The sequence below is a fragment of the Siniperca chuatsi genome, linkage group LG8 (assembly GCF_020085105.1).
Source record: "Siniperca chuatsi isolate FFG_IHB_CAS linkage group LG8, ASM2008510v1, whole genome shotgun sequence".
Taxonomy (NCBI): domain Eukaryota; kingdom Metazoa; phylum Chordata; class Actinopteri; order Centrarchiformes; family Sinipercidae; genus Siniperca; species Siniperca chuatsi.
The window spans coordinates 756,752-784,606 of NC_058049.1; the positions used below are offsets into that span (position 1 = coordinate 756,752).

At 43.4% G+C, this 27,855-nt stretch overlaps 1 long non-coding RNA gene across 1 annotated transcript; it reads left to right on the plus strand.

Moving 5' to 3' along the window:
- The first annotated feature begins 2,656 nt into the window (after positions 1–2,656).
- Positions 2,657–15,622, plus strand: LOC122880660. Its single transcript, XR_006378997.1, has 2 exons — positions 2,657–3,237; positions 12,519–15,622. It is a non-coding gene; the product is annotated as an uncharacterized LOC122880660 (long non-coding RNA).
- The last annotated feature ends 12,233 nt before the right edge of the window (positions 15,623–27,855 follow it).

Below are 27,855 nucleotides of genomic sequence, written 5' to 3' on the forward strand. Positions count from 1 at the left end.
AGACTTGTGTCCCTGCTGGCCACTGTACTCTCTCTCTCTCTGCTCAGCCTTGAATAAAGAAACTGAAGCTTTAGAAAGAAGAAGTGGGAAATTAAACCTGAACAGTGAGCAGCAGCAGAGGATCAGCTGTCTTATAAAGTCCCACCGCTCACTGCACATTCAAGCCGAAGCAATAACAAATAATAACAGAAACATGTTTTCAGCTATATGAGCAAATACAGTATTTATTATTTCGCCAAAAGTCTTGCAGCCTTCCCTTTAAAGACTTTTAATGTGAAGAAACATAAGGAAGTGTTGAGTTTTGTTGACAGTAGCTTAGCATCAAACAGGAGAACAGTACTGATGGAATTAGAGCTGTTTTTGTACCCGGCCTTTATCTGCTGGTGCCGGCCACCGGCCATTATTTCAGACTCGGCCATTATTTGAATACCAGCTTTTATAAGAGAACTTACAGTATTCCTGCATGTTTTAATTCACCTTTTTGATCGACCAAAATGTGCAACTGTTGACTGACAACATGAAGCCACAGACGGCAGGAAGATGTGAACAGTTTGATCTGTTTGTTTTATTTCTATCACAGCTCAGTCTCAGTCAGGACCACATGAAGCCACAACATGTCAAACACTCCTGCGGTAATATAAAACCAGCTCACTACAGTTTAGAACGGATCTTCTGACAGCAGCCATGTTGGAAATTAGATCGCTGAACTGCTCAAACTGCAGACAGACGACCGAAATATCTGTTCTGCCAGAAACCCGACCGATCAGTGATCGATCAGACAATTGATCAGATTGTTCCTCAAACTGAAGAACCACAGCCCAAAGTTAGTCAGAGGCGACCTATTGAAGGGTTAAAATGTGTTTAATCTGTCTGCGCAGCATTACGTGTCCGGGAAAAGCATGTTTCAGCCTGAAGTACGTTTTTGAGAAAAATATTAATATTTTGTAAAAAGTAAGAATCGTTTGTGGTATCGGCCAAAAAGGCCTGATTGAAGCATCATCAAAACAGTACTGGGTCGAGGTCTTCTCTGGATCCACTTGGTTGCTGGTATCAGAGACCAGGACCAGGTCGGGCCAGCTCCAGATGAATGGCTGCTCTGTATTCACCAGCGTTGTGTGTGTTCAGGTCCACTGCATTTTGGATCGGGTCTAATGATCCTCGGGTCATTGTGGATCAGGTCCAAAGTTCTGGATCAGTGAAGACTTCTAGTAGTGGGTATTTTAAAGAAATGTTTCCACCCTGGCGTCACACACACACACACAGACGTGAGTGTGTTTGAGTCTCTGCGTTGGAAACCACACACCACCAGAGACACAATTAGCTTGTTGAGCTAAAGCGCCGCTCGGCCCGCAGCTCAGGCCTTTAATCCAGCGGGTCCATGATGTCACTTCCTGCTGGAGGAGGTGTGTTTGAACTCTGCAGAGAGGAACAGGAAGCTTTGTCACAGCGCTAACTGGTGTTTAAGGGTTTAACTGGTTCCTGTGGAACAACAGAAACAAGTTTAACTGGAAACACTGAGTGAGATTTTTACAGTGAAAACAGAAATGTCAAAAAGTACTCTGTGTAAAGTCATGAAACTCACACCACATGTAGACACACAAGAACAGCAGAATAAATAAAGGTTCATACAACACAGGTGCAACAAAAAGATGGAAATATGAGTCCAAAATAATCATTTAAGCTGCTTTCTCAACCCCACTGACTGAACTGAAAAGATGGGATTATATGTTGACAAATTTAACATAAAATGACTGAATGTTTGTTTTATCAAAGTAATCGTTTCATCAAGGATTATAGAAGTTTTGTAGCAGTTTCAGTGACCTCTGTGAGAACGCGAGCTCATTGGCTGATGGAGGTGAACAGCTGGTGGAGCTGATCCTCCAGCCGCTGCCGTTAAAGCGCCGCAGAAGAAGAGGACGCAGAGAGATGACGTCGTTAAAAGCTCAGACGATGGGAAACCATGTGGGAAACATGACGTTTCTGTCGGCTTCATGTGTTCGTGTGAGGAAGGCTCCAGCCTCCTCATCGCTCCACACACAGCTGATGCTCTCAGCTCTTCATGACGTCAGCAGTTATTCACTCAGTCTGCTTCTGGTTTCATCCACAAACTGTCATGCATTGCAACACAAACGCCCAGCGGAGGGTGCTTTCGTGAGACGAGCAGCAATTTTGTCATAGCGGGCAAACTTGGTAGTGCAGGTCGAGACTCAAAATGACTCTCCGTAAATCAGAATTTCATCCTCGGGGTCCAAATAAATTAGAAAAAGTCTATGTCAGTAACTTACTAACAGGAAGTCAGCCGGCTCGGCCCGAGAAAGTCTTTGATGTTCTGTGGGACAAAAAACACAGAAGCCTGAGTGTTTTTGTTGGCTATTGAGTAACTTTCACTAGAATGAATGGGACGCCATCTTGGAACGCAGTATCTGGTTTTCTTAATACCTCAGACTGCCTCCATCATCCAACATCTGTCAACAATGAATTAGGGCAAAAACAAAGGTTTAATATAAGAAAGTTACAGTAAAAATCCACCAGAAAGACACAGATAGTTTCACATGTATTTGATGGAAACATGATTCATGTTTTATTTTTGAACCCAACTGAGTTTCAGCTGCGAGTAAAGACTCCAGAAGAGTCATGAAGCCGCCGCCCTCTTCACAACGGTACATCCTAAAGGTGTGTCGACAGGTGAGGCCGGTGTTTACTGGTGGACAGACGGACGGACGGAAACCTGATCCTCGCTGCTGAGAGGATGGGAGGAGTTATAACATGCATGAGCAGCGTGTTCAGGCATAAATCCACAGAGGGTCAGGTAGATGATGAAAGCCCGCCGGTCGCTGTCGACGTGGATTTACAGCCGCGCAGCTCTTCTTCCATTAAAATACTCTGAATGTACTCTGAGAGCTACAGTACGACGCAGAGCGCCGCAGGATTTATGAAAGGAAATAGCTGCACAGTGCTTTTTCTGTTTTATTATATTTTCCAGGGGAAAGTGTCACGTTCCAGCGCTCGGTGGGAACTGGACACAGGAAGCAGGACGGGGAGCCGATGACAACATCTGGATGTGATTTCAGAGAGATGGCAGTGAAATATGAAAAGTGAAGGAGCGACACAGAAACCTCAGCTGGAGGGTCAGAGAGCCACACAGTTTTTACTTCTGTTACGACCAATAAATAATTCTGTACCAGAGGGTCATAACCTTTCATAACCCTTCATGTGAAGTCACAGTTGTGGAAAGTAGTAAGTATATGTACTCAAGTACAATTTTGAGGTATTTTACTTGAATATTTCCATTTTATGCTACTTTATACTTCGACTCCACTACATCTCAGAGGGAACCTTTTACTGCACTACATGTATCTGACAACATAGTTACTAGGTAAAACATGATCAGCTGATGAATGCACTATTATTGCATTATTATTCACAAGCTACCCAGCAGTTTATAAAGTCGTTAAAATGAGCTCCACCTTCACCAGCTGCAACATTAAAGTGATGAACACATTAATGCATTAATAATTATAATCCAGTAATATATATTATTCTGAAATGGGCCATTCTTCTTACTCAGAGGTGGAAGAAGTACTAAGATCCTTTACTTAATTTGGAGTTCGGGACTTTTACATATAAATGAACATCCGTTACATTCAAGCCCTTGTTGCCAAACAGTGCTGATTAACCCTGTCACCGCCAGGTAAATCTCTCTGCATTCGTAGTATATGGAGTTTTTAAATCTGGTGTCTGTGGCGACGTTCCCGCGCAAGCGCACCCGTAATGATGCGTTTTACGTCAACCAGCATTGATTGGTTTGCCAGAGCAGAAGCGGGGCGCAACCCAGAGCCATGTCCGCCATTACTGTAAAAAAAAAGGTCCATTGGAGAGAACGTTTATTATTGAGAACTGTTTATGGTTTATTTAGTTTGTTATGATCGCATAGTTTGTGTTAATATGATTTGGCAACGTTGTGTTGCATGCAGTCGTACCAGTAAGCCACTTGAATTGAAATTGAACGGAGTTGATGCAACTCTCTCTCTACACGGCTCTGGAGCGACCGCAGCGACGCAGTGGCCTGCAGCAGCTGGGAGGAAAACCTAAGAAGCTCCAAGAAAAGCTTCTGATGCTCCAGATAAAACAGAAACTCGGCGTTCAGAGGAAGGATTACTGGGAAAACAAGAAAGTGATTTACGGCGAGGACAAACACAGATAACCGTTGGTGTAGCTTTAGCTTTTCCTCGTTGGAGAGCTGAGAGGCGGCCTGAGGGCAGACACAGACGTCCCGTTACTGCTCTCGGACAGGCTGGTAAAATATTCGGAGTAGGCTGTGCAGCTGTTACATTTACTCTACCTTAATAATGGATTATTGTCTCGGAACTGTGGAAACTTCTCTGTATTTCTGTAACTATTTCTGAACACGAGCCTGGAGCTCGCTGTAGGCAAACATCAGCAGGCGTCGACAGTGTTTGTGTAGTTATTCTCACTGCCAGAAGGGGGAGACAGAGGTTCACACTGCAGCTTTAAGTAAAAGTACCATTTCAACAATGTAAAAGTCCTGCATTCAAAATGTTAGTATTAGCATCAAAATATACTTCAAATGCAGTAAAATGTCCCTGTGACTGATATATTATTATATATCAGTTGAGTTCATTTGAACTGCTTTATATACAGTTAGCTAGTTTTAACTGCTTTATATACTGTTAGCTAGTTTTAACTGCTTTATATACAACTAGCTAGTTTTAACTGCTTTATATACAGTTAGCTAGTTTTAACTGCTTTATATACAGTTAGCTAGTTTTAAATGCTTTATATACAACTAGTTAGTTTTAACTACTTTATATACAGTTAGTTAGTTTTAACTGCTTTATATACAGTTAGCTAGTTTTAACTGCTTTATATACTGTTAGCTAGTTTTAACTGCTTTATACACAGTTAGCTAGTTTTACCTGCTTTATATAGTTAGCCAGTTTTAACTGCTTTATATACAGTTAGCTAGTTTTAACTATGTTATACACCGTTAGCTAGTTTTAACTGCTTTATACACAGTTAGCTAGTTTTAACTGCTTTATATACTGTTAGCTAGTTTTAACTGCTTTATACACAGTTAGCTAGTTTTAACTATGTTATACACCGTTAGCTAGTTTTAACTGCTTTATACACAGTTAGCTAGTTTTAACTGCTTTATATACTGTTAGCTAGTTTTAACTGCTTTATACACAGTTAGCTAGTTTTAACTATGTTATACACCGTTAGCTAGTTTTAACTGCTTTATATACTGTTAGCTAGTTTTAACTGCTTTATACACAGTTAGCTAGTTTTAACTATGTTATACACCGTTAGCTAGTTTTAACTGCTTTATACACAGTTAGCTAGTTTTAACTGCTTTATACACAGTTCTGATACACAAATCAGTTTTCAGTTTCTGGACTTTTCTCTAATCTTTGATTTTTAGTGAAATATTTGAACAGTTATTGAAATGAAACCATGTGAGAAGTTTAGAGGAGAAATGTCTCTTTGGTGGAACTGATGACGACTCAGACTCTGAAACACGACGAAGAGACACGACTACACACTGATTTCATATAAGAGGTCACAAGACCTTACACAAGGCTTATGTTTTATAATGTAAAATATTAATCTGCAAAGGAACTAGTAACTAAAGCTGTCAGATAAATGTAATGGAGTAGAAATGGAAATACTCAAGTTCAATACTTGAGTAAAAGTACTTAACCACTTTTGTCTGTTAATATCAGTGACACAAAATGAGGCCAAACAAGAAAACACAACGTTACCAGCAACCATGAAAAAAAGATTTGAAACAATTTTGACACCAGAAAATAGTTAAAAAGAAGTAGTTTGAGGAATAACAAATACTTTAGTGTAATTGAATTAGATGAATATCTTAGATGGGGTGTAATTCAACTCAGCTCTCTGAACACATGAGGTAAACATTTAAGGGTTAAAGGTGAGGGATTAAATTTGTGTATCCAGAACAAGAGGAGTCGGGAGAAAATGTCGGATCATTCATTCCCTTAAATTTGTCATTTGTCCCTTTGAAATGTAGAAGTCAGTCTCTTTAAAACACTAATTTGTAGACTCAGTATACTTAATTTGTTCCATCATTGTTTCAAATTAAATATCCGGACCTTTGAATGACTGCGCTGGGCTTTTAGTTTGAAAACACTAAATATTTGTAATGTTTCTGGTCTAAAAAAAATATTATAATTAAGTACGAAAGTCATTAAAAACCCATTTTGATCTGATGGTAATCACATGAACCTGTTCAGTTTCTGCTCTACAGTTTAATTTGCTTTCTGAAACATAATTAGTTAAAACCTTTGCTGCCCTCCTTTGTCTCCACTCGCCTGGAGATGAAAAGCAGCTCTCGGTGAAGTGGAGTCACACGTGAAGCTGAAATGAAAAGAAAAAAGAAGAAATATTGAGCAGCTGATGGAGGTTAACAGGTTTTCCGTGAGCGTGTTGTCGGCTTTCCTGCCTGTGTTTCATCATCGTGTTCACGCTGTATCTTTAATATCGACTGTCACCGGGGAGCGACACAAATATCATCGTCTGAGGCGATGAAGAAATGAAGAACACAATAACATCAAAAGAAAGCAAAGTGTTCGGCTCACTTTAAAGACAACAGCAGGAGGAAAAAAACTGACACTTTACAGGAAAAACAGCCGTGTTCATTTCCATATTAGATGTTGTTGAACCTTCATTTAAACCCCCCCGAGGTGTTCGCTCCCCGGAGGATTCCTCCACGTCGGAGGGAAAGAAAAGAAAGGCTTCCCCCTCCAGAGCTGACCGCCTCTTTGTTTCAGCGTCTGAGAGGTTTCTGTTTTCTAAAAATACAGCGTCTGAATCGGATAAATCATGTTTCAGTCTGATGTGTTCTCAGAGTCTGAGGTTCCCTGAAGGCACCGCAGAGTGTTTTCTCTGCCTGATAAGAATAACTGAGCTAATATTTTCAATATCCAGCCTCATGCAAGACAAATATTTACAGTCACATTTACATTTTCTGACATGGAGCTCAAAGCTCTCAGAACCAGAGATCCTCCAGTCTGAGTCCAAGTTCTGTAATAATAAAATATACACAAATACTATAAACTGAACACTGTGTGCTCGTGCTGACAGAGCTCCATTACAGCTACACTTTAATGTCATTCACTGTCGACAAGATTTCTGGGGCTGAGGGGCTTTTAGGGGTCTTGCAGCAGTCAGTGAGATGATTTTGGGGTCCTTGAGAGTGTTCCAGAGTTCTAGAGTGTGGGCCCTTGGGAGAGATCCAGGGGTACTTTAAGAGGTTCGTGGGTCACTAGGAGTCCTTGCAAGGGTTGTTGGGACCCTTAAGGAGGTTTAAAGGGTTGTTGGGGAAGTTCTATGTCCTTACAAGGATTCAAGCAGTCCTTAAGAACCTTCCAGGGGTCCTTGATGAGGTTCTAGGGTCACTTGACAGGGTTTCAAGGTTCCCCGTGGATATTCTCAGAGGCTCTAGGGGCCCCTAAGAAGGTTTCCAGGGGGTTCTTGAGGAAGTTCTGAGGGTTCTAGTAACCTTGAGACATCTTTGGTTCTTGAAAGTGTTGTAGGGGTCTTTGATGAGGGATCCATCGTGAAACTATAGGCTCAATGAGAGGGATCTATTGGTTCTTCAGGAGGTCATAGGGGACACTAAGAGGGTTCCAAGAGTCCTTGAGAGAGTGCTAGGGGCCCCTGGATAGGCTCCAGGGGTCCTTGAGGAAGTATTCAGGGATCTGTTTCCTTAATCCAAAACTAACTGACAAAAGAAACCAAAACTACAGAAGCAGATATGTTGTTTCTCTGTAAGTGAAAAGCTGTGTGGACTCTGCCTGTTGATCCTCTCTGCAGGGTTTCCTGTTCTTCGACTGCTGCTGGCTGTACATTAAATCCAGATTACACCTCAGAGACTCATGAGAACAACATTTCCAAAACACAAAAAGAAAAGTCGCCTCTGTCTGGATGTTTTTCTTTTAAAAAAAAAAAAAAAGGAAAGAAAACTCAAACTGCTGTCAGGGGTTCCTGCAGACGGAAAACTCTCACAGAAGTCGGGGAATCCCTGAGGAACGACAGCCAGGAACATGGAGGGGGGGCACCGGGACCCACCACAAGAACCACCACAGAGCTGCGGTCCGCGGGGTCACATGCCGGGTCAACTCGGTCCTGGATATGTGGAGGTTTTTTATTCTTTGGTTTGAGAAGAGGAAATGCAGCAGCATTTTACGACCCCCCATCCCACATGTCGGAGGCGGGGCTCAGATTTTGGATGAAGCTGAGCATCTGTAAACCTCAGAACTGACCCGAGTAGTTTGAGGAAACAGTCAGCTGTGAGCAGGAAAACAGCTCCTGTGGAGGAAACCCTTCCACAAACACCTTCTGGTGTGTAGTATGAGAGGGAACTGAACCTTCACCCCTGGTTAATGCTTCGCTCTGTTTATGAAAAGAAGAAGATCTGGCTTGAATCTGAAATGTTTTAGTCAGTTCACCCCAAACTCAAAAATACACATTCCTCCTCTCACCTGTAGCACTGTTTATCCATCGGGATAGTTCTGGTGCGAGCTGCCGAGTTTTGGAGATCTCGGCCGTAGAGATGTCTGCACGTTTTGAATATAATGGGACTGTATGACACTCAAAGCGCCAAAAAACTACATTTTAAACAACAACGGCAACGTCTCTTTCCAGAAATCCTGACCCGGTTACTGAAGATAATCCACAGGTTTGTTGTGAGCGGCTTCATGTGGGAACTAAGTTCAACATGAACAATCTAGATGGATAAACGACACTACAGGTGAGAGGGAAATATGTGTGTTTGATTTTGAACTGTCCCTTTAACATTAAGAATTATAAAAAGAAAACAAGTCAGCCTACATCTGATGCACGTCAGCTGACGTCCACAGAGGAAGATGCTGCAGCAGTATGTTGGACAACAATGGTGCGTTTACATCATATTGCATTAATCTGAATCAAATTAATCACCAGAGACCGCTGTTCACTTCCTGTTTCCTACCAACAGTCAACCTTGGTTTCTTTCAACAATGACCGCCATCGTTCACTAACCTTAACCACGTGGTTATTACTGTAACCATGACGACGAAGGTCCCCTAACCTTAACATAGTAATTATTTTAACCCAAACCTTAACCGATCTTTCCCTAAACCTAACCAAACCTTAAAGGGTAACGTGGTAAGCGTGGACAGAGACGGAGAGCTGGTAGTCGGCGCTAACCAGCAGCTGCTGTCAGACTCGGAGTCTCTGCTGGACAGACAGGAAGTCTGCCGGAGCTTTGACTCACTGGAAGATCCTTCACGTCCCTGTGGGAGAGTCGCTGTGTGGTAGCTGAGCTAGCTAGCTGCTGATGTGTGGCGTTTACTGACCCAGCAGAGGAATAAATCTCCTTCATGTACGACGTTTTTCCGCTAGTGTACATCAGGCTTGCTAATGCTAATGCTAACGCTACCAGCAGCTCTGTGTGAGAGGCTCAAACTGGAGCTACCGTTCTGCTTTTAATACCTGCAGTGCAGCAGCTGCTACCACAGTCGAGGAGGGGGGGTCAACATACGTAGCAGACCTCAGAGTCTTGCCTGTTACATCACAGTTAGGGAGGGGCCAGAGGATTCAGCTGAAACAAACTTTAAATTCTATACGAGCTAATATCGAGCTGGCAGTGCAGTTTTTATACGCATTATGTGTTTTATTGTCAAAATCACCTGTTTTAACAGCAAACGCCAGCAAGAGATTATCTGTACAGAGAAAAATCGACAAACTCGCTCATCTGGAAGACGTCGGCCACGAAAACCCTGCGCAGAGTTTTACAATATTTTACAGATCTGGAATATTATCACGGAGATTTTATCCTCATTTCATCACCAAGTAAACTGCAGAAATACAGCGTTCATGTTACAAGACGATCTACCACGAATGAGCGTTTGCATGTAATTCATTTGCCAACGCAGCACTTTGCTAAAAGATGGTTTAGGTCATGCTGGGCTTCAACACAGTGGCCCCATTTAAAGGGGGGGGGCTGACATCAGTCTAAACACGGCCTCAGGCGTAGATGGATTACAGGGTCAAGGGTCAGGATTTCTGCATTGGTGGTATTCGTGGCAACGGCTGAGGTCTGAACCTCCATAAAAACCTGATCAGCTGCACGTGTGAATGCTTTAATGCTCTTTCCACATATTGTCCGACATATTTCTGTTTGTCTGAACGATAACTGGATGAAACAGCAGCAGCAACACTGTGACTCGTTTTTTTACTCTTAACTCTTCAAGTCAAAACCACATGCTGTTCATCGTGTGTGTGTGTGTGTGTGTGTGTGTGTGTGTGTGTGTGTGTGTCAGGGGATGTGGCCTTACATTAACTTTGCTGTGAAGGTTCAGAGGAGGATGAAGAAGAAGAGGAGGGTCGCTCCACCTCCTCACTCCAGCGGCGGAAAAAAAGAGAATGAAATCTTTTTTTTTTAAAAAAAGAAAAACCGAAGTGTGAATAAAGGTCAGCCGTCATGCGCTGTCAACACACACACACACACACACACACACCCAGTGCAGCAGCAGCCGTCCTGAGAGGATTTGAGCGTGTGCAGAGATGGATTGTGATTTTTCTGCGAGTTGAAAAAAACCAACTCGTGCATCAGATGCAGCAGCTGCAGCTCTGCAGTCTGACCTGCTGACAGTGTGTGAAGTCAGAGGAATATTTACCTGCAGCTGCAAAACCCGTCACACACCGAGGAGAAGAAGAAGAAAACATCAAGCCGATAAATGTCCCGAAAGTCAAAAATCTTATTTGGCATCTGGGAGAAAAACCTGAAACTCTGTATTTTCAGGACCATCAAAGGTGTGTTTAAGTGTTCACTGCTAAAACGCTTACACGGGTGTGTAACTGATACGCAGCTGAAATACAATAAGCTGTATTTTAAAAAATGTGACATTTCAATCATGTTTTAGTTTTAAAAATAAAATGATGAATCGTCGCCAAGCTTTGAGAGAAAAGAAGCAAAGATTTCGTTGTTGGGCCGTTGTCACGCAGCCCTGTCTTCGTGCTGTTCTTTTTAATATACTGAAAGGTTTCTAATAATCCATAAGTCTCAGCAGCCGTCAGCGAGTTTCCACTGACTGTGTGAGACAACTGTAATCATGTCTTGTCTAAGTGGTTTACATGGCGGCTTCATCCACATAGTGTGATGATCATTATTACATCCTATTATTGGAGCACAGTGAGGCAGCACAGACAATTATCCTGAAAACACGCAGTGGATTCAATATCTCTGCTCTAATAATAGACACATTAACTGAGCTCCAAACAAACTCCGAACCCTATTAAGACTCTGCTGCTTATTACTGCTGCAGTAATTATTTCCCTCTCTGCTGCAACACTCGTCTTTCGGGTTATCTCTCACCTCCTCCCTGTGAAGACAAGGAGCTCAGATTCTTTATTTCCTCGTTGTTTCACAGTCTGACACACTCGCACGTTTCTGTCAAATAAGAACTCTGTTTGTTTACAGGTTGGGTGGCTTTTTATTCACCTGCTAAATGAAATGTTTTTGTTTGAAAATGAAGGTTTGTCCTCGTGTTTTTAGTAACATGACATCATGTCCAACAGATAGCTCAACAGGTACTGGAAATTCACGGTGGATAATCGTGATCCCCGGAGGATGAACCCCGAGGATCTCGTGAGAAACCGTAGCAAAACGTTTATTTAAATGGAAACGTGATGCCTTGAACACCGCCAGCGCACTGCCTCTTTAATACGGAGTGGTTTGTATTCATGTCGCTGTGATTGGGTAACACCTCTGACACGCCCACCAAACGCCCCGTTGCACACTGTTGCACACCGCTTCGACTAAACATGTCGTTCAACCGGGAAACCGTAGCAAAACGGTGCACACGTTTTCAGCTTGAACGCGCCCCAGGTGATTCATTTCACCTGTGTGTTATTGGACTGAAGGAAACACTTTGATTGGCCAAACTGACGGCTGCAATTTAAGTTCGTCAATCTGTTTTTTTATACTTTGTTCTTGTTCTGAAATGTAAAATCCATGTGTCGATCACCATATTTAAAACACCTTTGATCTCCTTTAGATTAACCCTGATAAAAAGTTAACTAAAGCTGCCAACAACTAACTTAGAGACCCAAAAGTTCACTTCCTGTTGGTTTCATCTGTAACACGCTGGAAACTATCTTCTCAGAAAACACTTTGAGGCTTCTGGAGAAACATTTCATGAACGTCTTGTTTGACCTCCTTTGTAAAAAAATAAACAATTTAGGATTTTTACCAGTAAATTTGAACTTGTGATGATTAAAATGTACAAAATAATTATGTATAAATTAACACAACTGTTAAATTATACATAACGTACATAACGTCTGAGTGATTTTTGTAAGTTCAGAAGATAATTTCTTATTTGTTATTGGTTAAAGCACAATTGGGCAAATAATGCAGATAATAAACATGTTGCCGGTGAGCAGTAATCATTTCCTTCATTACAAACTCTTCTGATGTCTGTCCTCAGCTCTGAAGCTCGTCGCTGCTCCACATCCTGGCAGCGGCTGAAACCACACAGGGAAACATGTCATGGGAAAACAGTCGACTGGATCAGGGAGCGGGCGGGAGGCTCGCCACATGAAATGATTCCTGGGAAAAATCTGGCAGAAATTCCTCTGAATATTTCTGATCCAGCAGCCAAATGAGGCTTCGAGTCAGAAAACTGGCAGAAGATCTTCTTCTTCTGGTGACCAAACAGGGTCAGCACAGGAAGTGAACGTGGACGGAGCAGGAATCTGTGGAGGGTGATTTCTGGTCATTACAGGAGGAAACTTCTGAAACATCTAACGAGTTGTTCCATTTACATGCTTCTGCCTTGTGTCACATGTTGTCCTGTAACAGTTCATTCCTTTCACAGCTGAAAAACATTCACACCATTTTCATCAACTGAAATCAGTGTTTTTCTACAGAGTCTGGTGTCACGGAGGAAACTACCTGAATCATTCACACAAGTTAACAAAACGATGTCAAAGAGAACAACATTACTGCCTGGACACTTAGAAATCACTGGGACTGCACTTTATTCAGATAAAATAAGCCACTGCCGTATCTCCAGCACTTCTGTGACCTCCTCAGTACTACGTGAGTGCGGCCTACCAACAAACAGCACGAGCCTGTACTGCAGTGGCTGGATACTTAGCTAAAGCTAATTAGCAGCAAGAAGCCCCCTTCTCCACAGACAACTTCCACACACTTCTACAGGAAATTGCAGTGCTGGAAACCAAAATCCACCGGTTAGAAGTGAACGTGGAGTGAGTGGACTATGTGGTAACGACACCTCTTTACTAGGACTCAAAGCAGTGGACAAACACACGGCTAATTAGCACCAACAAGACAACCGAGAAACAGGTGGTAGACTCTTGGTGCAAAGCCCAAGACTAAAACATTTCCCTGGGAAATGGGGGGACTTTACTGAGCTGCTGTTTGTGATCTGTATTGACTTTGACTGTGTAGTCATTGTTGGTGATTTTAACATCCATGTTGACAACCTCCAGGGCAGAGGACTGACTCAGCTTGTGACGGAGCCCACACCCAACATCATCTCCAAGGGTCTGAACATTTCTAAGGTTGTTGTGACTGATGTCGCTCTCTGCTGCTGTCGCCAAAACCAATAATAATGCATGTGCCCTGTTTGCTGCTGTCGACAGGCTAACAAACCCTCCTGTGTCAGTAGCCTCTGGACTTCGATCCACCAGGGCCTGCCATGAATTTGCCTCCTTCTTCACTGACAAAATTCAGAAAATTAGACAGGCAGTCAGTGTCTCTATATCAGGTACAGGGCATGTCCACTTAAAATCAGTTCAAATAGCGTGACACAGTTTGATCTTATTAACCTTAAAAACCTGGAGGACATTATACATCTGAAATCCTCCTCCTGCTGCCTCGATATTCTGCCAACAGGCTTTTTCAAAATATTTCTAACTGCATGGCCTCAGATCTACAGACTGTCAACACGTCTCTTCTCTCAGGCGTCTTCCCACAGACCCTGAAAACTGCAGTCATCACGCCGCTCTTAAAAAGAACTAGACGCGTCACTACTGAACAGTTACAGGCCCAAATCAAACCTCCCGCTTTTAAGGAAAATCACTGAAAAAGAACAGCTTCCTTCTTCTTCTGTTGGATCTCAGTGCTGCATTCGACACGGTCGACCACAACATTTTACTGACCGACTGGAAAAATGGGGTGGGACTTTCTCGCACATTAAACTGGTTTGAACACTACTTAAAGGACAGGGACTACTTTGTGTCTATAGGTAATTACACATCTGAGTGGACAAAAATGACCTGTGGAGTTCCCCAAGGCTCCATTCTGGGGCCTCTTCTGTTTAACATCTACATGCTCCCACTGGCTCAGATTATGGAAAACAACAAAATATGTTACCATAATTATGCAGACGACACACAAATTTACATAGCGATGTCACCAGGGGACAATACAAGCGCTGAGTGCACTGAACGAATCAACGATTGGATGTGCCAGAATTGTCTTCAATTAAACAAAGATAAAACTGAAGACGCTGCTGCTCGCGTCCTCACCAAGACCAAGAAAGCGGATCACATCAGTCCAGTTCTGAGGTCTTTACACTGGCTTCCTGTCTGTCAAAGAACTGATTTCAAAATACTGCTGTTGGTTCATGAAGCACCTAATGGTTTGGGGCCAAAGTACCTTTCTGATCTTCTGTTACGATATGAACCATCCAACAATAATGATTCATCTCTTACACTGCACTGTAACTTTTACTCTTGATTTACTTTCTATTTAACTCTTTAATTGTTTTTAAATGTCTTTTTATGTTGTGCTATGTTGCTTTTATGTTTTATGTAAAGCACTTTGAGTGGCTTGCTGTTGAAATGTGCCACACAAATAAACCCGCCTTGCTTTGTTACACAACATCGTGTTATGTTAGACATCTTTTGATGTTATTCTCAGTCAGGTCGTGTGCACAAATTAATAATTCAAAAGCACATGTTTGTAAATCATGTGCATGAAATGGTCTTTTCCCTCTTTGAGTTTCTGCAAAATGCAAAATGAGGTTTTGCATGAGTGAATGAGTTTTACACAAAAGACACTGAGAAGTGTCTTTAGATTTTGTGTTTTCCTGCCGTTGCCTTTTCTTTCCTGTCTTAACGCTTCCCCATCTTGTGCTTTACGTTTCTTTTTGTTTCTGAATAAATCTTATTGACCTGAGTCTGGAACTCACCACCAGAATCAGAGCACTCTTGTTTATAATCCTCACAATAATCTGATTTATAGACCTTTTTCACAGCAACATGGACTTGTCAAAGCAAGGAAGTCACAGGCGGAGCTGATGGATCTATTAATGCTGTGAAAAACAGCAGTTATTGAGCTTATTAGTTACACCTGTCGTGTTCTATTTTAACTTCTTTATTCATTTAGTTTTACTCTTTAAACTCCTATTTATTTGTGTCTTTATACATATCGCCTGGTGTTTCTTATATATTTGTCTTAATGCCTGTCTGTCTCATGTAAAGCACTTTGAATTGCCTTGTTGAAAGGTGCTGTATAAATAAACTGTCTGACACGTCTGCTGGAAAATAAAGTGTCACTCCACATTTTCCCACCTGATCGTGTGATTGATGTGCTGAATCCTGTTCAGACACAAACAAACATCCAGCCTTCACACTTTCACATGTTTCCAGTACCACCACCTCTCAGTTTGGGCTCAGTCCTTTTTATTCTTATAAACCGTTTTCACTGTAGTTTTGCTCCTTGAAGCCACAGGTGAATTATCAGTTCTGTCTCTGCAGGTGTGTTGCTGTGAGTCATGTGACCAGAAGTGACTGTTGACTGACAGGTGAGTCTTCATCAGACTGATTTACAGAACACCTGATAGAACAGCCTTTTTAAACACCACAAGATGGACGCGTCTTTATCAATAATCCAATCAGGAAGAGACTCACACATGCCCCGCCTCTTAAGGAGGCTCCGGTATCGCTGGAAACGTGCAGAGCTGCAACAAAAAGCTCGACGACTTGAGGAAGAAAACAAAACTTCTGTTCATCCGGGTGATAAAAACACGTAAACCAGAGGAAGAGATGCTGTTTGTGTTTACAGTCATTTCTTTAGCTGATGTAGGTTTAGCTAATAATTTTCACTTCAACATCATGAAATAAAGAATACTGCGGTAAACTACGTGTATGAAATATTCTCATTTCAGCCAAATAAAAGCTGAAGGTGGAGTTGTTCCTGAAGGGCAAATGAAATCGGAGTAAGCTGAAATGAGCTCGTCTGCAGACGCCACGCAGCCTCCAGTTCACATTTTGACAACATTTGTTGCATTTTCAGAAAATTAGACAACAGATGGTTTTGTTCTGTGGGACAGACCTCAGGTCAGGTCATAGAGAAGTGTTTTGGTGAGTTCATGTGTAAAGTTATTGATTGATGGAGGATGTTTGTTCCCCCAGTCTGTCGGAGGCTGCAGCTCATTAACATGCAGGACTGATCGCAGCCGGACGCTCTGATTGGACATCTGTCAATAGAGGAATTAACGTGTTGGACAGGCCTCCCCTGGACAGAGGTTAGCCAATCCTGCTGAGGACGCCCCCCCCCGCCCCCGGTCTCTGAGAAAGTCTCTGTTTAAGATTGACAAGTGAGACAAAAGGAAATATTCTGATGCCAAACGACGTTTTCTTTCTTCTCCCATCAGACGGCGATGAAGGTTTTCTGTCCTCGGAGACATCAGCGACGCTTTGAGGAGGTTTTGACTTTAGTAAGAGAAAGAAAAGAAAAAGCACCAGGCGGCCGGCCCGCTCTCATTCCCAGGGCCGACTGATCCGACACGTCTCAGCTTCAAACCACAGCCCAGCACGTTACATTTGGCCCATTATTTTAGCATACGCATTCAACTAAAGGCTAAAAAGACAAAACTGCAGTACAAACATTAGCTTTATATTTACCATAACGCAAATCAAGCTGCACCGAACTGAATTTAGTGAACTCGAAAGCCGTCCAGAAGCGCTGATGGACACTGAAGTCCTGTAACGTGGAAGAGCAACTTACATTTTATTCACATTAAAAGAAACTGCAGGTGGAGGTGAGACGGCTTCAAGAGGGTCTCTTCTGAAGTCAGAGACTAAAACAACCTCAGAAAATCCAAAAATCGTTGGATTATATAACGAGCCGATGAGTGAGTTAGCGTAGCGTTAGCATCTAATGCTACTTCCAAAGCGATTCATATTGAGACAGCGAGGCAGCAGCGATGTTGGTGTGGAAGCAGAGACTCCTGATTCAGTTTTTTGTGGGGAAACAAATCCAGAAACACTGATGATAGTTTTTTAATTTAGTTACTAAAAACTAAAACGCTTTAATTCAAGAAAACAAACATGTTCATATCCCGTTAAATCAGAGCAGAGAACTGAAAGAGTGAACTATAAACAACACCACTGTTCATTTATTACGTGTTTTCAATAAAGGTTCACCACATAAAAAAATAATCTGCGACATTTAAATTAACTACGTTTTCAAACATTTTAAAACAGCAGAAAAAAGCACAAAATGTCAAAATCTCGTACTGAAAACTCGTTTAACATGCAGTTGTGCTGCAGCTAATGACATCACAACGCACGGTGGCCGGTTGTCATAGTAACACAACGCGCTTTCCACCTCGGGAGTTTTACAGCAGCTCAGCATCGGAGCAGCTCAGCCCTCAACGCGGTCTGACAGGACTGAAGAATCAGACTCAGCTGACGGCTAACGGACACCGTCGCTGCTGTCGCCAGCATCGCGTGTCATGGAAACAAGGAACTTCCTGTCACATGTCCCTTTAAAATACCTTCTTTTGTTTGTTTTCACCTTAAATATGAGCTCATTTTAATTTCAAAGACATATTTAACGTATTTAATTTCATTCACAGTTTGTCCGTGGATCTGCAGAGCACCTGTTGTACTGAGTGATCGAGAATGGCTCTCTTATGGAACTTAATACTGACATGAAATAATATGAAGTCCGACGAAGTTAAAAGCGACCTGTGTCCATACATGCGTATATGTTATATTGGGGGCTGGGTTTCCTTTGAAGGGGTGTTGTGGTCTAAAGGTTTGGGACCCACGGTTTCATACTGTCGGCTACTATAGCTAGTGCTAATATTAGTGTTAGTTAGCCGAGTGGAGTTGTGACTACAGTGGAGTTGTGACTACAGTGTTTCCTGAGTTGCGGCTCTGCAGTCTTTCCCCCTCACATGCAGTATTTACAGGGTCAAAGATTCTCACGTGTACAAAAACTTAAAGCTGTCGAGAGAATTTCTTCACTTCACGTCGCTTTAGGTGTTTTTCCTCATCTCTGCCCCGAGTTTAAGACGTCGAACGTGTCCCGACTGTTTCCACATGAAACAAACCAGATTACAGCGATCCGGTTTAGATGCAGCTCAGCAGGGGGAGTACGGGGGTCTGTTAGCGCCCCCTCCCACCATCAGGCCGTCCAGGAACACGAGCCGCGGGGCTGCAGGCAGAGAAGCAGCGGCTGACAGCAGAAATCTGGACCTGAAGCATGAAACGTTCCTGCTGCTGCTCCTCAATGTGTTTATGGTTCAGATCCCCGGGACTCTGTCCAGACCCACTTACACACCGAGGAGACGCCAGCTGCCCTCCGGCAGAACTGCACCGTCGGCCTGTGACTGCCGACACACAAGACCGACTGAATCCTGATCCACAGTCCAGAACAGCTGCTCTCACATCCACGGCAGCCTACCACCGGCCTGAGACCTGCACCACCTCCTCCTCCTCCTCCTCCTCCTCCTCAACTAACGCAGCGACACCTCAGACGCTGGACGTTTAGACTTCCTGTTTGTTCCTCTGAGGATTCAAACCTGAGAGAGTTTCAGACCTGAATGGAAAGTCTGTTCAGATCGTTTCGGTTTGTTTGTTAAACCAGACGTAAGTTCAGCCAGCAGTTTGTCACCTCACACTCAGACACTCAGACATTAGCAAGAACGAACGCGAAACTAATCTGCTCACTGACGTCCTGAAGTTGCACTGTGTGCCATAAATAATAATAATAATAATAATCACAAAATAACATTGGTTAAACAAAGATTATAGTTACGGGATCTGGACTAACCAGCTGTGGGGGGGGGGATTAGAACCGATTTATATTTTAAATAGAACTAAATATTGTTTCTAGAGCAGCAACAGTAAAGTTGGTTAGTTATAAACTCAGTTATATCTCAGTGGAAACAAATCTAAAATGTTAATAAAATGAATCATCATCAGTCAGTGTCAGTGCTTCCTCCTCCGGTCCTCCTCCCTCTGCTGCTGCTGCGACTCACTGCAGGTCAGTTACCCCGTGGGGGGGGGTTGGGGCTGCTTTGAATCAGTTTACAAGAATCTGCCAAATTTTAAGATTCGTGGCAAACTAAGAAACAGTCAGACTGCATGCAGACGGCTTCGTTTTAACAGTTCGCTATTAGCTTAACATGCGTGACGAGGCCGCTGCAGCGACAGACGAAGCAGGTGGAAATATCACTTTTCTACATTTTACTCGAGTTGTCGTCATAAGATTTTTTTTTTGCCAAGGATCCGCTCCAAAACGTAACGGGTTCTTCCTCGGCCCGTGCTCCACCGAGATTCCCGAGAACCGGGCCGGTGGTTTTTCTGTGATCCTGCTGACAGACAGGCGAGGAAGAGGAGGCACTGAGTGCTGGATGATCATGAAAACAGACTACATATAACATTACGCCAGATATTACAACATCTTCTTTATCACACCATCTGAAAAGAACTGAATCTGAATTTTGATGATTAAAACGACGGATTATTAGTTTGCGCTTCAGTGTTGAATATTAAAGCGTTTGATTATGTTAAAGAGTGTAAATCCTTCAGACGCGCAAAGCTGATTGAACTCACCAGTAAAAAAAAATGAGAGAAAGAGGTCAACTCCTGTTTTCCCTTTAAATATTCACACTGATGATTGAGTGCTGAGAGACACACACACACACACACACACACACACACACACACACACACACACACACGTTTAAAATTCAACCGAGTCGACGGCCAATCATTTAGATTCAGGTCATTAGTTGCCCAAAATGTGCATCTCAATATGTGGGCCAACATTTACTAAGATTTTTTTGACGGCTGAACGACTGAATAATTCATTTTTTGTTGGGGGCACATTATTTATTTATTAATCAGCCTTAAATTTGGACTCAGATCAGATTATCCGGCAGCTTTCCAACACCTTTCCTGCCTGCTTTTGACTTTCCCCCGTTCTGTCGGTGAGGCTTTCAGGTCTGAGCAGCAGCTTTGACATCAGCTGCTCATTATTTGTTCCATTGATTTTTGCAAATGGCGTTTCCCCAAAATATCAGCCGCCCATTACACGGCATGAATTATAGATGGCAGACGAGCTGCTGGGAAACAAAAGGCGGGACGTCCTCGCCGCTCCCAGTTTGGGTCGTCCACCTCCAAAAGAGAAACTCAAAGTAAAAGAGGCAGCGGAAGTTTTCAGGATCCCTCCCAGCCGAGGCAGACCTGTTCCGACTCCGGCGAGCCCTGAAAAGCTGAGTTTTAGCAGAATGACCTCATCGCTGTAAGGAACTGAAAGCGTTGCATCACGTTTCCAACAAACTCCAGAAAAAGGCCTTTAGCAAAACCTCTGCATAATTTAGCAGAATCTAAAGTTTTTTCCCCCACTAACGTGTAAATACTCATCCAGTCACAGAAGCAGATAATGAGAATGAATGAACGCTTAATGTGCTGCAGAATAAACACAGTTAACAGAAATATCCTGCAGTGATCATAAGAGTTCACACATCTACAGAGAGAAACACGTCACTAATGGAAAAAACAGATTTTATGAAATGTGTCACTTTTGAACGCTGTATTTCACAAGTGTTACAGCACGCTGAGATTCGGAGACGCCGGCCGACACGTTTTATCTTTAACTTTGTTTAAAGCCTCAAAGCAGCTCTGAGGCGTGAGACGTGAAGCCATCGGACGGCTGTTTAAAGTGTCGTTCTACCTGGAGATACTCTCACAGGACACTAACTAACGCAGGCGCAGTATTCAGACGCACTCAGATAAGGTACTCTGCAGGATTTCAGGCTCAACCCGACCATCGGTTCCATTATGCAGACTGTGAGGCTGTTTACAGCAGAGTTTCAAACTTCTGTTTGATCAAATCTAAATCCAAGCTCTGTTTGTCTTCGTGACGTGTTCAGGTCACTGCATGTTGTGACATGAAGGATCTACATGTGAAGACGGATGAAGGCCTCGCTGCGGACGCGCGGAGCTCCGAGCGAATGGATCGTGGTTACAGAGGTGCACACGGGGCTGGCAGCAGCTCAAGCAGGAAGCACTGACGCATACTGTCTGTGAAATACATCTGTAGCAGAGAAAAGCTGTCTGCCGTCGGTCCTCGTGAAGCTTTCTGTCCAGTAAATATCTGATGTTCCTCGGTGTGAGCTAAATGCTAACGCCCGCATGCTAACATGCGGGTACTGTTCACCGTCTCCTGCGTTCTGGTCGGAGTGAGAGCTCCTCCCGTCGCCTCCTGCGTCTCTCTGCTGTTTTCCTCACAGAGCTGACGGAGATCTGAAGATGCAGCGATGTTCTACTGATAAAAAGTGAAAACATCTTTTTATATTTATTATCTTTAGCTTTGATTTCTCTGAAAGTCGACTCTGGGCCAAAGAATAATTGATCGATTTGTACTGTTTTCTCATGAACTGTGTCGCTGAATGAAAAATGCGTAGTCTGTGATTGTTTTATCTGATCCAGATTAAAAATATAAACACTTTCTATTATTAAAATCACAGCTGTACTGTACACTGTTGCACAACTCTGCGAGAGTCTGGATTTATTTGCAAATCTATTTGATTAAATTACCAGTGTGATGGTAATCAGGTCGATCATTTAAAGGTACACTCCCTGATTTTATTAAAGCATTAAAGAGTTGACCCAAATATCCTCCAGCTAGCAGCTAATGCTTCCAAACGCAACACGGGTCACAGCTGCGTTTCGTGGGATTCTTCCAAATGTTATCACTTCCCTCCAAATGATTTCAGTGTCATAATATTTCATGTTGTCTGTTTTACTGAATTATGATAAAACGTTTAGTTTTAGACGGAGAAAAGCTGTTCTGGAGGCTGCCGGTGGAAACACACTTTACTCACAGACTGGAGGACGTGTCACTCATCTGTACGCTATTAAAGTAAAGAAGGGCCCGAAAGGTGGTTCTGCTGGTTCCTTAAGGAGGTTCTAGGAGTGTTTTAGGAGGTTCTAGTGGTTTTTAATTGGTTGTAGTTGCCCTTTAGGAAGTGTTTGTGGTCTTTTACGAGGTTGTGTTGGTCACTGAGGAGGTTCTCCAAGTCATTAAGATGTTCTAGTGACCTCTACAAGTCATGTAGGCGGTTCTTGGGGTCACTGAGAAGGCTCTCGGGGTCCTTTTAGGTGGTTCTAAAAGTCCTCTAAGTATTAGTGGTCACTGATGAGGTTCTAGGGGTCCTTCAGGTAGCTGAACACCTACGAGAGACTTTGAGACGGCTGGAGAGGAGGTTGGTGGTCTGTTTCCTACACAGGGAGTTTATCATTATCATTATTATTTAAATCTCTTTCACAAAGACTGTCAGTACAACACCACCTCTGCACTGTAATACACAGCCTATAGATGCATTAAACATAAAAAGGCCAGTTTAGTAAGTTTATCAGTTTTAATATTCCAAAGTCAATATTTCTAAAACATTCCCAAAGTTACTTCTGATATTTTCATGTGTTGTGATATTTCTTGGCTTCATCAAACTTTGTCTTAGTTTAATTTATCATGTAGTAACATACATGTTATTGTAGCTACAGTGAGTTTATGATATTGTTCTCAGTATATTATTTTAGGCCTACGTAGTGACTTCCTGTCCACAGTCTCCTGTAGGACTGAGAACAACCTGATCGATCTGAGGATGAAGATTTCAGCTGTGGTATTTCCATGACCCCCCCCCAGTGTGTGTGTGTGTGTGTGTGTGTGTGTGTGTGTGTTGACGGGAAGTTCTCAGGCAGAAGTTCACCAGTGCAAACCTCCGATCCCTCGAACCGAAACCACAAATGAGTGCAAGTCTTTGCCACTTCAAACGTCTTCAAACGTCTTCAAACGTCTCCGCTGCGGCTGCCGAGGTCGCTGCTACAGGGGCCTCTGATGAAACCAGGCTGGAGTCTCAGCGCTGTGGGTCAGTCGTTCTCCGTCACCGACACCAGCAGCACCTGAAATATATCCAACACTGTGATGACCACAACGACCAACACCACCCGACGGAGACACCGCAAACACGGGAACATGCTTAGTACACCGTGGAGACCTGTCATTAGTCTTTAGTGATTGGCTAACAGCTGCATCAGCACGATGTCCTCCCGTCACCTGACAGTACAACTGGACGGTGACACACAGCTGATAAGCTACGATGGCTTCCTTCAGTGGGAGCTCTGCTTGGTTTGCTTTGGGTCAGTGGTGTTAATAACGCATCGTGAAAGATTAGCGCACATTTTGCTTCGCACCTGCGAGAAATCACAAATATCCAATTTCGCCATAAATCAGTCCCGCTCATTGATTTGCAATCAAAGCAGAGATATTAAAGGCAGCGCTACTGTAAGAACCGTGTGGAAAAATATCACAAGTTTATATTGTCTGACAATACGTGCTCTCAGGTTTCCCAACACATCAAACATGTCCACAGATGCAGACGCTCTGACACCCACGGCGGGTGTTTTCGTTGGCCGGGCCGACGGGAACGGAGCCGGCTCTTCGCGCCGGCGTTCGGCAGAGACGGACGCAGGTAGGTATTGAGTGAGACAGCCATAATCGCGCTCAGCCATCTGGTCGGTGTCGTGTATCAGAAGCAGAGCGGAGGTTCGGACTCCGACGGGCCGTTCAGAGAGGAAACGTTAGGAGCGGCACTGAAAACATAATCACTGCTTCTGCGTTTCAAGGCTGCTGCGGAGACTTCATTATATTCGGTGGATTTTCATATTTCACTGCGAGGAAGCGATTACAGTCGGAGAGGTCAGTTTGTCACGGAGCCGCTGACGACATCCAATCAGAACGAGGAGTTTGCTGAGCAGCTGGGAGTTCACTGTTAGTTTAAATACGGAAGATGAAAGAATAGTTGCATAAAATAAATGATTTTATTTAGAAGTAAACATGAAAAATACCCCCATGCAACGGCCGCACGTGAATTCCTCACATGTAAAGACACATTGTGCATGTTCACCGGAAGTTGCACACGATTGCACATGTGATGGATGAAACGCAGTTTCACTGTAAGACATCAGATGTGAAACATAGTTTTCATATTTACCATCATTTACATACAGTATATATCATTTACATAAGCATGCTCTGAAGTTACATCTGTGCTTTGTTGGGGGGGCGGCGGTCATCTGTCCTGCTCTGGGGTCGTCCTGTTTTCAGACATTAACTCTGACTGAATCATTTGCTCAGACGGATGTTTTGTGGGGAGACGCTCCTGGCAGGAGGTTCATAATACCTCCGTCCTCGTCGTCACCGTGACAACGCAGCGGTCCACTGCGTGTGTGATGTGTCCTCTCTCCGCCACTTTAACTTCACATGACCTCAATTTTGAGCCTCTCTCTGAAGGTTTGATGATTTATCGGCTGATTGCTCAGCCACGAGCCGACGCACCCGGCGATGATCTCCCGGACGCCCACTAACGACCTCGATTAATGACTGACCTGCTGAAACCGGCTAATTGGGCGGCGGAGGGTCGTGGGGACATCTGGACCAGTCCAGCAGCGAGCAGAGCTGATCAGTTTAACCCTGATTAAAACTGAGACTAAAGGTTTAGGACAAACAACAAAAAAATACATGTGTAATATCACATTTCACCGATATTATCTCATACATATTCAAAGCAAAATACAATATTTCAAATGTGATATTTGAAGTTTCACATATGCTTTCTTGTAGGGCACAAATGTGTGAATATTGACGTATTTTATATTAAATATGTTTCACGTAAAAACACAATATAATGTGTCGTTCAATGAAAACCAAGTACTGTGTCTCAAAAATGGCAACTTTTTATGAAATAGCTTTTTTTTTTTTTTTGGCTTTGTAGCGATGCAGACACATAATTTTCTAAACTCATAAAAGAGCATTTAGCGCTTCAGATTTCTGAAGACAAAAAAAAAAAAATCTCCAAATATGGAGTCACATGATAGTGATGATGTGCTTTTTTCTCTTGTAAGGAAAGAAATGAGTGAGTGAGAGAAAGAGCCTGTGATTAAATATCCACATGTGAAACTGCGTCCAGGTCAGTCCAGGTCAGTCCAGGTCAGTCCAGTTCTGCTACTTTACTTGAAAATTTCCATTTCATTCAATATTTCCGCCTCGCACTCCAAGCAGTCGCTCCTAACCTGGGGGGTTCGGAGGAATGTTCACCATCTTAGTTTAGCGTGTTAGCATGCTAACATTTGCTAATTGGCACTAAACACAAAGTACAGCTGAGGCTGATGGGAACGTCACTGGCTTTGCAGATATTTGGTCGTAATGTTGGACGCATTTAAATTTTGACCTGAGCTGCTGGTTTTTTTTAAACATAATCCGCTGGATCTTTAAGGAGCCAGAGACCAAAAGAGGTTTTGAACCATGAATCTGCGCTTCAGGAGATTTCATGCTTGGGAATTTAGGGGGATTTTTCTCATACTTGAACATATTTCACTGCTAATTCCTGAAATGCTGACTTTTTTCTTGTAATGCAGTGTTTTCCCGTTGGTTTTGTCCCCCTCCCCAGTGTCTACCAGCGGATGCAGAAAAGCCTGGCTCTGCTGCAGATCTGTTTTCCTGGAGGGCCAGGTCTATGTGCTGGGTTCACTAGGTGTTTAGTGGCAACGCAGGACTGCCAAGTATGATGTTACAGCCTTCCCATGTTAATGTTCATTCAGGAAGGACCTTTACTGCCAGAGCAGCGGGAGGGAGCCGGCCAGCTGTGAAAACACAGTTAAAGAGGCTTTAGTGCTCATTTCACGAATACTTTAAGTTAACTTATTGGAGGGGGAAAAAAGAAATTAATGGACTATGCGCTGGGCTTTTCCTTATTGTTCTTCCATGAGACTTCTCCATATGTGCCAGCGAGCGTCCGTCCAAGTTCAGCCCTCCTGTGAAACCAGATCCTGAAGTTCCACGCACAGAGGCGCTGGCCTTTCCCCCCACTCCAGTTCTGGGATTAACATTCTCCTGAACGCTGCTCGCTCCCCTCAGAGCTGCTGCCATGTTGAATCAGACTGTAAACCTTTACCTCAGAGGCGGGTACAGAGAGGAGGACCTGTCCTGCTGGTGGACGGTCCTGAGGGGACACCAGGGCCCCTCAGGGAGACGCCTGAGGCTCAGAATGGACGTGACGTTATACTGCTCTTTGATTGGCTGGCAGCTGTGTGTTATATGTGGACACCTCAAACGCAGTTCAGGTCAACAGTTAAGCCACCATCAAACTGCAGGTCGGCGTAGCAACAGGACCGATGCTCACAGACACCTGGAGGCTCTTTAAAAACCTCTGGAGCCTGCTCCAGGACTACTGAAACCTACTCAAATACTCATGGAAGAAGCTACTGAGGGAATGCTGGAAACTCCACAAGGCCGCAGGAACCTGCTCAAGAAAAACTCAAACCTCCTTAATGACCTACTTAAACTGAGTGAGGACCCTCCAAGGACTGCAGGGACATCCTCAAGGCTCCTGGAACCTGCTCAAGGACCACTGGTTTAGGGTGAAGGAACCCTGGAGCAGTTTCAATGACCTCTGCAGCCCCTTTTAAGCACTGCGGACTCTTTGCCATACATTTGTTAAATGGCAGTCAATGAATGTCTTCGTCCTTCTAACGTAAAAAGAAGTTTCTTGCCTTTGAGGAGAAAGGTCTCCTGGAGCGGATTATTTGGTCATGATGGTTAGATCGCCAAGCAGGCCGTGAAGGGGACACTGGGATGCTGAAACAGAAAATATGACTTAGTGTTTTATAACCTATATTGATCTGTTCTGATTACCACTCAACAGGACGTTTTGTTAGAGGCTACAACGTAAACAGAAGTCGGCTGTCATGTTAAACACTCACAGCACGATGGTTTTGGCGGCTGGATGTGAAGGCCCCCGTTTCACAGCGGAAGACTCATCCCCCCACAATGCACCACAGAGCGCCACAGGAAGTCCTTCCTGCCTGTGGCCATCAGACTCTTTAACTCCTCCCTCTAAGTGTCAGTCTGTATGACCCGAAGTCACTGAACTGGACATTGATCATTAACATCTCTGCAATATTTGACATAAGTGTGCAATATTCTCTGTTTCAGTTTAATTTATTGATATTTATTCATACTTCTATTACTGCTGTGCAACATCCACCGTCTCATAATAATCTCAATAAGCTACACTTAACTCAGTACAGGCACCTCTGCTTATTACTTATATTATTACAGTGTATTATTATACTGTATTATCATCATCAACCGGTAAACCCACCTGGTACCTCACACTTAGTTTATCTTATACTTATACCCACCAGGTACTTCATTTATTTTCTGACCTGTTTTATAGTGTTTTATATTGTTTGCTAGTACTTTCTCCTGTGTGCACTGACGTAAAGGCGAGCTGCTGTAACAAAGAGTTTCCTTTCGGGGATCAATAAAGTGTTTCTGATTCTGATTCTGATCACGTGTTCAGTTTGGTCTCAATATGCTGATGACGTGTTGTCATCTTCATCTCATCTTCATCTTCACAGTCTGTACAGCACGCAACACCCTCTGTCCTCGGATACGGGAAAACTCCGCCCACAGAACCTGAGGCAGAGGAG